The 15,705-nt window shown below is 38.1% G+C and overlaps 2 long non-coding RNA genes across 5 annotated transcripts in view; one reads left to right on the top strand and one right to left on the bottom strand.

Moving 5' to 3' along the window:
• The window catches only part of LOC135229559 (uncharacterized), an 847,392-nt gene that overhangs the window by 19,804 nt on the left and 811,883 nt on the right, over nt 1-15,705 (bottom strand). The gene's annotated exons all lie outside the window — the stretch shown is intronic.
• LOC135229561 (uncharacterized) overlaps nt 7,855-15,705 on the top strand; it is a 690,153-nt gene continuing 682,302 nt past the window's right edge. Inside the window, exon 1 of the long non-coding RNA XR_010320250.1 lies at nt 7,855-15,645. This is a non-coding gene — a long non-coding RNA (uncharacterized LOC135229561). The remainder of the gene's footprint in view (nt 15,646-15,705) is intronic.

The raw sequence follows: 15,705 nt of genomic DNA, 5'->3' as shown, positions 1-15,705 counted from the left end.
TTGATTTGGTTTGGATTAAATTATGACCCTAAAAAACGTGTGTTTCAACTTGGTTAGGCCATGATTCCCACTATTGCCTAGTTGTCCTTCATTTTGTGATTGTAATTTTACTGTAAGAGGATTAGGGTGGGATTGTAACACCACCCTCACTCAGGTCACCTTTCCCTGTGGTGTGACCTGCACCACCTTTTATCTCGCAAGAGGTAAAAGGAAAGGGAAGCAAGCGGAGAGTTGGGGGCCTCAGACTATCAAGAAAGCAGCACCAGGAGCAGAGCATGTCCTCTGGACCCAGGGTCCCTGCACCTGAGAAGCTCCTTGACCATGGGAAGGCTAAGGACAAGGACCTTCTTCCAGAGCCGAAAGAGAGAGAAAGCTTTCCCCTAGAGCTGATGCCTTGAATGTGGACTATTAGCCTACTTTAATGTGAGGTATTACATTTCTCTTGGTTAAAGCCATCCACTCATGGTATTTCTGTTTCGGCAGCACTAGATGATGAAGACAGTGGGTCAAGGTGGAAGGGGTGGATGAAGGACAAAAAAAGAAAAATGGACAACAAGAGAAATATAAGAATTCAGAGAACTGTGAAAATTTAATTCCTGAATATACTTTCTTTCTCCTCCCTATAACTGGAAGGACTTTTCTCATATACAGCATATATAAGTAAATCCCTGCAATATTTAAAACACTTAGATTTTTGTAAAACTCATTCTCTGAAAACTCATGGTGGCCCCATTAATTTGTGGCTTAAAAACAACTCAGAACTAAAAAGAAGCATAAATAAATAAATAAAGGCACTGCTGTCATTTGCGGGTGATGTTCTTTTCCTGCTATCCACAACCCACACACTCGGGAGTTAATTTTCCAGGGTCAGTGTTCATAGACCATCCTCTTTCTCTTACCACCACCCCACCACCCTTAATTATTTAGAAAACGCAGTGCCAGTCAGTGCTCCAAATATCAAGTTTTCTCTCCAAAATGCCAACTCGCACTTGGGGAGCAGGCTACATTCTCAGCTATCAGCAATTCCACTAGCCCCTGCACATAAGGAACATGTCTCCACTGAACTGTTCGTTGTAATTAAAAAAAAAAAAAAAAAGTAAAAAACTGTTTCTTAAAACCAGAAAAAAAAAAAAAAAACAGGCATTTCCCTATTACCCACCCACCCCACTCTCCCACACCGAGTGCTCCCCTCACCACACACACACTCAAATATTTCCTACCAAGGGTGTGTCCCAAGCACGGGGTCTGGCTCCACTCTTCTTTTACACCCCTTGGAGGCCTCTGGAGAAACCATACCTTTGGTTAGCAATTCCCTGAACCCTGCCTATTCAAGCTGGCACTTATTCAAAAAGGCAGGTGAGTCTTCAAGTCAGGTTTTTAAAAGGAGTTTAAGAGGAGCCAGGTGATATGCCTACTCACCCTCAAGTTTCTCAAAGGTAATAATTTCTTGAGATGTTTACAATGTCTCAACTATGGGTTAATTAAATCCCTTAGGATGGTGGGCATAGGAAAATCCTCCATCTCAATGCCCCCCACTTTGAAAAAAAAGAGGGGGAATCTCCAAAATCACAAATTTGAATTTCTACATACTTGATTGAACTAAGGAGTAAGTTCCTCATCTGTGTTATTCTTGGTTTGAGCCTGGTGGTGCAGTGGTTAAGAGCTCAGCTGCTAACCAAAAGGTCTGCTGTTTGAATCCAACAGCTGCTCCTTAGAAACCGTATGGGGTAGCTCTACTCCGTCCTAGAGGGTTGCTAAGAGTCAGAATTCACTGGATGGCAATTGGTTTGTTTGTTTTTCAATCTTTGGCTGAAAGGTAGACTTTGTTATCAATTTATTAAATCAACTGGTAATTTGCTGGATATTTCTCATACAGGAACTTATGATGTCTTCAAATCCAGCCAATCAGTTTTAGGAAGAGAGAAACTTCTCTACCTTAGCCTCCCTGCCACTCCCACACCTTTTTCATTGATTTCCATGCCCTGTTTAAGTAACATCATTCATTACTTCTCACTATCTAGGTTATCTGAGCCAATTCATGGCAGTCAATTCCACCTGAGCCCTAGGATACCCTCATTTACATACTCTGCCCTGTTGTTCCTTCACCAATGGCTGACCTCACATCTTCCCTTGAATGTCTACTAGGCATCTCAAACTTAATGTGGTTCAAATAAAATTCTTCGTCCAAGTGTCTTGTCTACCTCCCAGTCTTCCTTATCTCAGCAAATGTTCTCACTATCCTCTGGATTGTTCAGGACAAAAACCTAGAAATCACCCTTGATTTCTCTCCTTTATTCAAATCTTGCATCCAATCCATTGACACATATTCTGGACTCTTGGCACTACCTTAACATAAATCCTGACTCTATCCACTTCTCACTACCTCCACCTTACAGCCACCATCATCTCTTGGTTAAAACTGGACTCCGTGCCACCGATCTTCCCTCTTACAGTCTACATAACAGCATCACCTCAGTGGCTTCTCATGGCAATTAGGAAAAATTCCCAAATCCTTCCCATGGTCTTTCATGATGCGGGGCTTGCCCACCATACTAACCTCATTTCCTAACAGTCTTCCCTCGGTTCACTCCACACTAGCCATGACTTATTTCCTGAGCTTCCTCAAAACATGCCAGAACACTTGGTTATTTAAGGGCCTCAGAAACAACTCTTTCCTTTATTGGCAATATCCTCCCTCCAGAACTTCATACAGCTATTCTCTCCTTTGATATAGGTCAGTTATCTCCTCAAATATCCTGATCCCATAAGCCTTTACTATTAATCTAAAACAGCTCACCCCACTCATTCCCTCACATGCAACTCTGTCTTATTTTCAAAATATTTAGCTGTCCTTGACATTTTTTGTTAATTATTACCTGTAAATGTATTTTTTGTGGTTGAGAATATATGCAGCAAAACATACATCAACTCAACAGTTTCTACCTGTACAATTTAATGACATCGGTTACATTCAAGTTGTGCAACCATTCTCACCCTCCTTTTCTGAGTAGTTCCTCTGTCATTAGCATAAACCCACTGCTCCTTAAGGTTCCTATCTAATCTTTTCAGTAGCTGTTGTCAATCTGATGCCATATAGACAGTTCTTAAAAGAGCATATGCTCAAGGTAGACCATTTTTATTAGTTAAGTAGCTAATGTTCTGGAGCCCTCGTGGCACAGTGGTTAAGTGATACGGTAGCCAGGCAAAAGAAGAGCAGTTTGAATCCACCACCTGCACCTTGGAAACTCTATGGGGCAGTGCTATTCTGTCCTACAGGGTCTCTGAGTCAGAATCAACTCAACAGCAACAGTATGGTGTTTTCTTTTTTATACTTCAGTTTTAAGATGATTCAAGGGAATGCTTTTGGTGTAATGTTTAAAGATTATCTCACGGCAATAGTTTCAGGAGTTCATTCACCCTCAATGGCTCCAAAAAGTCTAGGGTTCATGAGAATTTGAAATTCTGTTCTGCATTTTCCCCCTTTTGATCAGGGCTTTGCTGTGGACTCTTTGATCAAAATGTTCAGTGACAGTAGCCGGGAACCTTCTGGTTCTTCTGGTCTCATGGCATGCTAGATGTTCTTTTAAAAAACATGAGTGGATGCTGGAGGTTATCAAATACTTATTTTATTACACCTATTAATATAACCACATTTATTTTTCCTGTACATATGGCAAATTATACTGATTCATTTTTGAATGTTAAACTAACCTTGAATTCTTGGGATAGACTCAACTTGGTCATACTATATTCTTCTTTAGAGTATTGCTGGATTTGTTTTGCCTATTTCTTTTTATATTTTGCATCTATGTTCATCAGTGACATTGGCCTGTAATTTTCCCATCTTCTGCTGCTCTTGTCAGGTTTTGGTATCAATATTCATTCTACAAGCTTTATAAAATGAGTTTGGGCATATATTTCATTTTATATTGAAGAATTTGTGAAGTATTTCTTGAATATTTGGCAGAATTTGCAGGAAAAGCCATCTGACATGAAGTTTTCTTTTTGAGAATAGTTTGAGCTCTAATTCAATTCTATTAACAATTGTGGAATTACTTTTGCTTCCTGTTTCTTCTTGAATCGTTGTTATTAACTTACATGGTATGATACGTTTGCCTACTTTACCTAAATTTGCAAATTTATTAGCTAATATGGTTCATAACATTCTCACATTATCTTTAAGTTCTGCAAGATCTGTAGTCATTTTCTTTCTAATTCCTGATATTCGTTATTTATACCTTCATTCTTTTTCACTTGATCAATCTTGCCTAAAGTTTGTCAATTTTACTAGCATTTTCTAAGAATCAACTTTAGTCTTTGTTGATCATCTGTTGCATGTATCCAATCATTAATAGAAACAAAAATTCCTATGAATGTTTGTTTCTGTTTTTTTCCCAACATTTTGAATGGATGTTTAACTCACTTATTTTTCAAAATTTGTTCTTTCCAATTATATTTTTAAGGCTATAAGTTTCCTATATTATATTGTCTGTACTGCACCAATTTTTATATGCACTATGTTCATAATTTTTCACTTCAAAATATATTCTAATTTTCATTATGATGTCTTTTTTAATGCCTAGTATTTTAAAATATCCAAGCACATGGAGATTTTGTATTTTCTTTTTCTAATATGTTTTTTTTAATTATGCTGTACTTACACAGTATCCTCTATATTATTGCAGACTCTTGAAATTTGTTGAGACTTGCTTTATAACACCGTATACAGTCAACTTTTATAAACACTATGTATGTGCATGAGATGAATGTATATTCTTTAGTGGTTAGATAACACACACACATACACATATATCAATTTGGTATTTTTATACATGTTAAATCTTCTGTACCCTTGACAATTTATGGACTTCTATGTTTCTGAGGGGTGTGTTAAAAATCTATTATGATGCATGATGTCAAAAGGAGCCCCAGTAGTGCAGTGGTTAAGCACTCAGCTGTTAAACCTTTTGATTTGATCCACCAACTACTCCACAGGAGAAAGATATGACAGTTTCCTTCCATAAAGATTACAGCCTTAGAAACCCTTTGGAGAAGTTCTACTCCATCCTATAGTCACTATGAGTCAGAATTGACTCATCAGCACATAAGAAAAAATGTATGATGTGATGGAAACTGAGCAGTACGAAGGTATAAGAATTGGTCCTACCTCCAGGGTCAAAGGATGAAGGACAGAGAAAACAGCAGAGACATCCAAAAGCTTGGAAAAAAGGGGGCTGAGAGGACAATGGTTGGTGGTTTAAGGGCTTTGAAGGGCTACCACATATACTGAGGAATCTGGAGTGCAATATTCTTGCCTAAGGATGAAGACATGCTCATAAAGATCCTGACAAAGCTTTAGGCTTGCACCTCTGGCTGATCTTTGGGCTCCACGGGGGCAGGAAGTGAAGGCTAAGGCAGAGTTTTAGGCGCTTTTGCTTAGCACTGAAAGAACACCCCAGTTCAGAGCCAATCTGCAAAGACTGGGATAATGTTCCTTTTTCTTTTTGGCTACAAGCATTTAAAGAAATCACTGTCAGGTCATGAACTGACTGCTGACATAACAGAACAGAACTTCAGTGTCCACACATGAGAAGACATACAATCTTTGCAGAAATAGTTTGGAAACATCACTAAGCAAATGGATGACTGGTCCTCAACAATTAAAAAAAAAAAAAAGCAAACCCTAATGACTGGAGGGACTCTGGTTTCCAGAGTTACATTATAATATTTAAGATAACCAGTTTTCAACACACTATTTTAAGTCATAAAAGGAAAAAGAAAAGGATGGTTCATTTGTTAAGAAGAAAGAAAGAAGAGAATGAACAGAAAGCATCCCTAAGGAAACACAGATATTGGGATTACTAGACAAAGATTTTAAACCAATTGTCTTAAATTTCCTCAAAGAGCTAAAGAAACCATAGACAAAAAAAAAAGGAAACCAAAAGAATGCATGAACAAGTAGAAAATATTAATAAAGAAATATTATACAAAAGAACCAAATAGAAATTATAGAGCTGAAAAGTAGAATAGCTGAAATAAAATTTTCATTAGAGGAGCTCAACAGGAGATTTGAGCAAGAAAGCAGGAAAATGTAAACTTGAAAAAGCACAACTGAAATTGTTCTAACTGAGGAGCATAAAGGAAAAAGAATGAAGAAAATGAACAGAGCCTAAGGGACCTGCGGGACAACATCAAGCATACCAATATACTCATTAAGGAGTCCCAGAAAGGAAAGAAAGATGAAAGGACAGAAAGAATATTTGAAAACGTAATGACTGGAAGGTTCCCAAATGTCATCTAGATATCCAAGAAGCTCAATAAACTCAAAGGACAATAAATACATAGATATCCACAGAGAGACATAATCAAAATGTCAAGAGACGAAGACAGAAACTTGAAAATAGCAAGAGATAAGTGACCCCTAATGTACAAGAAGAGAGTCTCAACAAGTTTAACTGTTGATTTTTCATCAGACACCATTGAGATGAGAAAATAGTGGGATGATGTATTTAAGATACTGGAAAAAAAATACAGAAACAAAACTATGAACCAAGATGTCAATATCTAGCAAAACTATCTTTCAAAAATGAAGGTGAAATTAAGACATGCCCAGATACACAAAACCTGAGGGAGTATGTTAGCAGCAGAACTGCCTTATGAGAAATGCTACAGGGAATCATCCTGGCTGGCACGGAAGGACACTAGACAGTAACTTGAAGCCATAAAAAGAAACGAAGACTCCGTAAAGGTAACTACTTAGATAAAACAAAGTCAGTAATATTTTTATATCACGCCTCTCTTTTTTTCATATATGATTTAAAGCACGAATGCATAAAAATACTTACACATCTCTCTTAATGGACACACAATGTATAAAGATGCAATTTTTGTACCAGCAACGTAAGTAGGGGAGGTAACTGAGCTGAATAAAAGCAGAATTTTCTATACTGTTGAAGCTAAATTTGTATTAATTAAAAGAAGATTGTTATAAATATAAGATATTAATTGTAATCCTCATGCTCACCACTAAGAAGTTAAAAAATATAAGGAAAGGAAACAAGGAGAGGATCAAAATTGTACACTTGAAAAAAAATCAGTCAAACACAAAAGTGGACAGTAGTGAAGAAAATGAGAAACCAAATGCGTATATGACCTACTATTACAAAGTAGAAGATATAAGTCCTTCCTTATCATTAATCGCTTTAAATATAAATAGATTAAATTCACAATTGGGATCATTAAAGTTGTGTGTCAACTTTGTCGGACCATGATTCTCAGTGCTTTGGCAGTTATGATGTAGTTTAGCAGTCGTAAAACGATGCAATCACTTCCATGATGAGATGTGATATAATGTGATTACCTCCATGATGGGATCTGCTGTGAGTAGCCAATCAGATGTAAAGGAGTTTCCTCAGGGGTGTGGACTGCATCCAATATAGGTGGACTTTCTGGCAAGGCTCTTGAGCTTTTGCTCACTCTGAATCCTGCAGCTGGCTCCTCGTCATCTGATCTCAAATTTTTGGGACTCGAACTCTCAGCTTACCTTCCAATTTTGGGATTCATCAGCCTCCGCAGTCTGTGAGCCGCGGGCTGCCAGCTTACCTGCCGATCTTGAGATTTGTCAGCCTTTGCAGCCTGTGAGCCACAGACCTGTTGTATGACCTGCAGATCTTGAGTTCTGCAGTCCCTGCATCTATGTGAGTCAGGAGAAGCCACCAGCCTGACCCATGGACTTGAGGCTTACCAGCCTCTATAGCCTTGGGAGCCATTTCCTTGATATAAATCTATTTATATATAAATACATACATATATATATCTCACTGGTTTTGCTTCTCTAGAGAACTCAGCCTAAGATACCAATTAAAAGACAAACACTGGCAGAATGAATAAAAAAATCATTCAATTGCTATCAAGCTGATCTGACTCATGGTGACCCCTCCCCCCATGTGTGTCAGAGTAGTAGTGACACTCAAGTGTGTGAGTTCAACAGCTAATTTTTCAAAAGTAGACCGCCAAGCCTTTCTTCCGAAGTGCCTCTGGGTGGACTCAAACCTCCAACATTTTGGTTAGCAGCTGAATGCATTAACCGTTTGCACCTCCCAAGGACTCTATGTTTATTTCTGTATTACTTGTCTTTATACTATATACATACACACACACATAGACATCCATGAGTGGTTCATACAGATGCTTTGGACTTCGACTAGCAGGGCTCTATTAATTATTGATAGAAAAGTACTGATACCAATTACAAATGCGTATTTGTCCATTTCCCCTTTCAGATTTATTAGTTTTTGTATTTTGGAGCCCTGTTGTTAAATATGTACACATTTAGGATGGTTGTATCTTTTTGGAGAAGTGAACCTTTATTATGTTATGTCCCTACCTATTCCCAATAATACTCCTTTTTCTGAAGTATAATTTGTCTGATATTAATATAGTACTGCAGTAGAAATGGATAATTTTCAACCATTTCAAGAGGTAGCATAAGATCAAGAACTGATGGTATAAAAGGAAGAAATCGAAGCTGCATTGAAGGCATTGGTGAAAAAACTATCCTCTCTCCACCATCTTCACTAACTCTGACACCAACTGTCCCTCACACAGCACTCCCTACTTCTCTGCTGGGTTCAATAATTCATTGCAACGGCCACACAGAGCTCACAGTCCATATTCATGATTATGGGGTTTATTAGGGAAGTAACAGTTATAACTCAGGCTCAAAGACACTCAGAATACAGTTCTTCTATTGGGACAGCCTCTTCCCTCCTGTGCTCATAGGCATGCCTCTGCCTGGCCTTGGGCCTCTCTCCAAAGGCACTCAGCTTTCCTTCTCCCTGGGCCATCATCTCCTATAGCCGGGTCCCTGTTGCTTGGTCTCTCCTGCCATGGCATCTTACCGTCTTCAGGGTTACAGCTTCCTCTCTCTATCTCAGTCTCTGCTTCTAGGAGCTTCTCAGTGCAGGGATCTCAGGTCCATAATATATGCTCAGCTCCTGGCTGTTCTTCCTTGATGGGAGTTGAATCCTCCTCTTTGCTCTGGAACTGGTTCTCTTTGAAGGGAAAACTAAACAATCCCCTTGGTGAGCCACAATTACCCTATCACACAGTCCTGCCCAAGTACCAGGGTAGATGTTATAAGACCATGGCTAGAAAGGCCACACAAAGTAAACAATCACATCACAGTACCTTGGACTCATTTTTCGAGTGAAGTATCAAAAATCCCATCAGAACGGATTGATAAAGAACATAATCAATAGCAAGAACATTTTCATAATTATGTTTTCTGTATTTGGAAGAAATCTATAGCACTATTCTTATTTTGCCAATTCACAGGGATCACAGAGATTAGTGGTAGATATCGCAGTACCAGAAAACTCTCTGGTGAAACAGTCTCTGAGCAGTCTTACAAACACGGATATTCCACCAGAGTCAAAAGAATGACGTTACATTAATCATCAAAGAGAACATTTCAAGATCTAGCCTGAAGTACAATGCTGTCACTGATAGGCTAATATCCATACACTTACGAGGAAGACCAGTTTATATGACTATTCAAATTTATGCACCAACCACCAATGCCAAAGACAAAGAAATTGAAGATTTTAAACAACTTCTGCAGCCTGAGATTGATCAAACATGCAATCAAGATGCATTGATAATTACTGGTCATTAGAATGTTAAAGTTGGAAACAAAGAAGGAAAAGTAGTTGGAAAATACAGCATTGCTGATAGAAATGATGCCAGAAATCTCATGAAAGAATTTTGCAAGACCAGTGACTCATCCAACTATTTTTTTTTCACCAACATAAACGGCAGCTATACACGTGGACTTTACCAGATGGAATACACAGGAATCAAACTGACTACATCTGTGGAAAGAGAAGATGGGAAAACTCATATCATCAGTCAGAACAAGGCCAGGGATCGATTGTGAAACAGACTGTCAATTGCTCATATGGGAGTTCAAGTTGAAACTGAAGAAAATTAGAATAAGTCAAAAAGGGCCAAGGTACAACCTTGAGTATATCTCACCTGTATTTAGAGACCACCTCAAGAATACATTTTACATGTTAAACACTAACGACTGACGACCACGTGAGTTGGGGAATGACATCAAGGACATCACACATGAAGAAAGCAAGAGGTCCTTTAAAAGACAGGAAAGAAAGAAAAGACCAAACGGATGTCGGAAGAGACTCTGAACCTTGCTCTTGAATGTCGGGTAGCTAAAGTGAAAGGAAGAAATGACGAAGTAATAGAGCTGAACAGAAGATTTCAAAGGGTGGCTTGAGAAGAAAAAGTATTATAATGACATGTGTAAAGATCTGGAGATAGATAACCAAAAGGGAAGAACACACTCAGCATTTCTCAAGCTGAAAGAACTGAAGAAAAAATTCAACCCTTGAGTTGCAATACTGAAGGATTCTACGAGTATAATATTAAACGACGCAGGAAGCATCAAAAGAAGATGAAAGTAATACCCACAGTCACTATGCCAAAAAGGATTGGTCGACCTTCAACCATTTCAGGAAGTAGCATATGATCAGAAACCGATGGTACTGAAGGAAGAAGTCCATGCTGCACTGAAGGAATTGGTGAGAAAAAAAAGCCTCCAAGAATTGACGGAATACCAACTGAGATGTTTCACCAAATGGATGCAGCACTGGAATCGCTCACTTGTCTAATCCCAAGAAATTTGGAATACAGCTACCTGGCCTATGAACTGGAAAGGATCCATATTTACACCTATTCCTAAGAAAGGTGATCCAACCAAATGTGGAAATTGTCAAACAATATCATTAATATCACATGCAAGTAATATTCTGCTAAAAATCATTCAAAAGCAGCTGCAGCAGTACATTGACAGGGAACTGCCAGAAATTTAAGCAGGATTCAGAAGAGGACATGGAAGAAGGGATATCACAGCTGATGTCATATCGATTCTGGCTGAAAGCAGAGAATACCAGAAAGATGTTTAAACCTGTGTTTTATTGACTATGCAAAGGCCTTTGACTGCTTGGATCATAACAAATTATGGATAACATTGCGAAGAGTGGGAATTCCAGAACACTCAATTGTGCTGATGAGGAACCTGATCAAGAGGTAGACGCTCAAACAGAAAAAAGTGATACTGCGTGGTTTAAAGTCAGGAAAGGTGTGTGTCAGGGTTGTATCCTTTCACGATACTTACTTAATCTGCAAATAATCTGAGAAGCTGGACTATACAAAGAACACGACATCAGGATTGGAGGAAGACTCATTAACCTGCATTTTGCAGATGACACAACCCTGCTTGCTAAAAGATAAGAGGACTTGAAGCACTTACTGATGAAGATCAAAGACCGCGGCCTTCAGTAGAGATTGCACTTCAACATAAAGAAAACAAAAATCCTCACAACTGGATCAATGAGCAGCATCATGATTAACGGAGAAAAGATTGAAGTTGTCAAGGATTTCATTTTATTTGGATCCACAATCGACACCCATGGAAACAGCAGTTAAGAAATCAAAAGATGCACTGCCATCAGGCAAATTGGTGCAAAAGACCTCCAAAGTGTTGAAAAGCAAAGACATCACCTTGAAAACTAAGATGCAACTGATCCAAGCCAAGGTGTTTTCAGTGGCCTCGTATGTGTGGGAAAGCTGGCCGATGAATAAGGAAGACTCTAGAAGAATTGATGCCTTTTAATTGTGTTGGTGAAGAATTCTGAATATACCATGAACTGCCAAAAGAACGAAAAAATCTATCCTGAAAGAAGTATAACCAGAATGTACCCTAGCCTAGAAACAAAGATGGCTGGCTAGACTACATCCTACATACTTTGGACCTGTTTTCAGAAGGAATTAGTCCATGGAGAAGGATATCATGTACTATTTCTTTGGACTATCTAAGACCTGAAGAACAAAATCTCATGGTCCAAATTAACGTTTTTACTTACTCATTTTCAAATGTAGCCCTGGTGGAACAGTGGTTAAGAGCCTGGCTGAAACTAAAAGGTTTCAACCAGCCTCTCCTTAGAAACCCTACTGTGCAGTTCTATTCTGTCCAATAGGGTCACTGTTAGTTAAAATTTAATCCACAGCAATGAGTTATTTAATTTTCAAATATAATTTTTTTGTGTTAATGTCTAAATTCTAAAGTAAATTTCATTTTATAAACTTCTGGTTTTATAAATTTATTTTCTATTATTCAAATTTATTGTTATGGCAGAATCAAATTTAAAAAGTGACATAATTTTCAATCCAGGCAAAATGAAACGGCAATAACTAAGTGCCGTGCAAAAATGGAAGCCTGCAGAAGATAAAAAGAAAATGATCTGTGAATCCCTAAAGACTATTCCAAAACTCGTTTTTAGAATGTAATAAATCAGCAGAGACTTCTTCCATTAAAGGTACGTGCTTAATGGGTGGGAATCATCCTACTAGTACCACTAGTGCTGAAATTAATGATGGCAATACAAATATAACAGAATTTGTTCCAAATTCTGCATCCATTTCTCGCTGTAGTAAAAAAAAAAAGAAATTAGTAATGATCTAGAAAGTGAAACTAAGAATATTAAATTGTCACATCTGCAGACCCCATAAATAACAGACATGCAGATCCTGCCTTGTGGAATAATTTTCTTCCAATGAAGTAAATTACTGGATCAAAAGAGGCCCAAGTGATTGTCAACATCACAGTTGTCCACTTGTAAATTCGTGTTGAAAATTCCTGGACGGTAAACAAAGTTCTGTAGCCAGAATTTTTTCTAGAGTGCAAAGTTAATGATGAAAATTATAAGAGGGAGTGGCTACTGCAATCTCCATCAGTCAGCTCTGTGTACTGCTTTGTTAGCAAACCTACTAACCAAACAAACAAACCCGTCATCCTCATTTAATTCTCGAATTGTTACAGATGAATTTAGCAATTGGTGCAAATTGAATAGGATCGGTAAACATGAAAATAGTTCAATTCACAGAGATTATGTTATCATATTTAAACCAAACACATTGTTCTGGCTTAATTTATGAACTGGAATCACAAATTAATGAACATCAGTATTGAAAAGCCATTTTGTAATGTGTCGTTGTTGTCATAACAATCACTGAAAGTGGACTATCTTCGTGAAAAAGAAATGAAGTCTTTGGGTCCCCACGAAATGGAAAATTTTAAAGTTGGCTTCAACTTGCTGCTCATTTGATCTATTTTTAGCAAGTCACATCTCAAAACACGGTAACACAGGAAAGGGCAATCCATCCCATAATTCTAAAATAATGTGTAAAAAATGTATAATCTTGATAAGTGATGAAGTTCAATCAACTACTGTCAGTGAAATAAGCATAGCTCGATATTTCATTTTGTCTGTGGATTCCACTTCTGAGCCTTCTCATACAGGCCAGCTAAGGATTGTTTAAAGATCCGTATCTCCAACAGATAGAAAACCTGTGTGGTGATTTATCACATTTGCTAGCTTAAAAAATCTAAAAAATCATACTGGTAAAGACATTGCAAAGCAAGTGTTTCACTAATTATGTGAAGTTTGCAAAATTGATTTTTCTAAGTGCAGAGACCAATCCTATGACAATGCTGCCATTACGTCACTGCATTATAAAGGCATACAACAGAAAATTCTGGAATGAAATTAATATGCCCTTTTCATACCAAGGTGCTGCACATTCACTTAATTTTGTAGGATGTATCACAATAGATTTTTTTTGTCCAAAAGCAATTGATGTTTTTTCTAATATTCAGTTACTTTACAAATTTTTTGCCACCTCTACTCACTGATGAGCTGTTCTTAAAACACACTCAGGGAATGATTGAGCATTAAAATGTCTAATACACATTGGGAAGCACATGCTATAGCAACAAGTACAATTCTAGGCACCACACAGAATATTGCTGAAGACCAGATACAGAAAGGAAACACCAAAACAGAAGCTAAAATCATCGCTGCCTTAGTCACCTAGTGCTGCCACAACAGATACCATAAGTGGATGGCTTTAACAAAGAGAAATTTATTTTCTCACAGTCTAGTAGGTTACAAGTCCAAATTCAGGACGTCAGCTCCAGGGGAAGGTTTTCTCTCTCTGTTGATTCTGGAAGAAGGTCCTTGTCCTCCATCTTCCCATGGTCAAGGAGCTTCTCAGGCGCAGGGACCCCGGGTCCAAAGGACATGCTCTACTCTTGGTAGTATGAGGTCCCCAACTCTCTATCCTTTCATCTCCTGGGAGATAAAAGGTGGTGCAGGCCACGCCCTAGGGAAACTCCCTGTATCTCAAATCAGGGAGGTGTTAAAATCCCACCCTAATCCTCTCAACATAAAATTACCATCACAAAATGGAGGACAACCTCACATGGCCTATCCAAGTTGATACACACATTTTGGGGGGACATAATTCAATCCATGACATTCTACCCTTTGGCCCCCCCAAAATCACATTCTTGCAAATGGAAAACATATTCATCCCATCACAAACCAAAACCAAACCCACTGCCGTCCAGTCGATTCTGACTCATAGCGACCCTATAGGACAGAGTAGAACTTCCCCATAGAGTTTCCAAGGAGTGCCTGGCAGATTCGAACTGCCAACCTTTCAGTTAGCAGCTGTAGCACTTAACCACTACGCCACCAGGGTTTCCTCATCCCATCATAGCATAGAAAAAGTCTTAAATCAAGTCCAAGTCCAAAATTCAAAAACCCCTCTTCATCTGTGAAATCTAGGACACAAGTTATCTGCTTCCAAAGGTACAATGGCATAAAAGGAACAAGCTAGACATTTCCATTACAAACTGAAGAACTTGAGGGAAAGAAGGCATAACATGAACCAAGCGAGTCAGGAGAACACATCGCATTAGCCCTCAAAGACATTGCAAACCAAGTGTTTCACTAATTAGATGAAGCTTGCAAAATTGATTTTTCTAAGTTCAGAGACCAATCCTATGACAATGCTGAGAAATGTCACTGCATTATAAAGGCATGCAACAGAAAATTCTGGAATGTAATGAATATGCCATTTTCATACCAAGGTGCTGCATATTCACTTAATTTTGTAGGATGTATCACAATGGATTTTTGTCCAAAAAATGATTTTTTTCTTCTATTCAGATATTTTACAAATTTTTTGCCATCTCTATTCACCGATGAGCTGTTCATAGGCCATGATCAGCATTAAAATGTCTTTCTAATACCCACTGGGAAGCACATGCTACAGCAACGAATGCAATCCTGGAATCACACGCTCAGATTCTAGGTGCCATAGAGAATATTGCTGAAGACCAGTCACAAAAAGGAGATACCAGAACAGAAGCTTAAAACGTCACCAACAAAATGTAAACACAGCCCATATATTTATGTTTGTTATGTATAATAATATATAGCATCATTTTCATTTGATGAGTCAATTCTCCAAGATTCAGAAATAAATTTATAGACATGCATGGATCTCTACCACCTATTAACAAGATATTTACATAAGAGAATATTTTGAAAACACAATAAAACAAATACTGCCAAATACTGATTATCAAGCAGTTCCTTGTTGCAGAAGCATTAAAAGAAACAAGTAAATGACAGAAATGCTCCAGAAGTATTGAGTGCCAGGGATCAATTTCACACAACCATCCTCACTGACACACTTGAATCTTGCATGAAATGAAGGGTGAAGATGTATGAAGTTCCTTCTGATATTTTTTTCCTTCTTAATGTGAATATAACTGAT

This window comes from Loxodonta africana, unplaced genomic scaffold (assembly GCF_030014295.1).
Source record: "Loxodonta africana isolate mLoxAfr1 unplaced genomic scaffold, mLoxAfr1.hap2 scaffold_39, whole genome shotgun sequence".
Lineage (NCBI taxonomy): Eukaryota > Metazoa > Chordata > Mammalia > Proboscidea > Elephantidae > Loxodonta > Loxodonta africana.
Note: the sequence above shows the minus strand (reverse complement) of the source record. Positions and strands in the feature narration are given on the sequence as shown.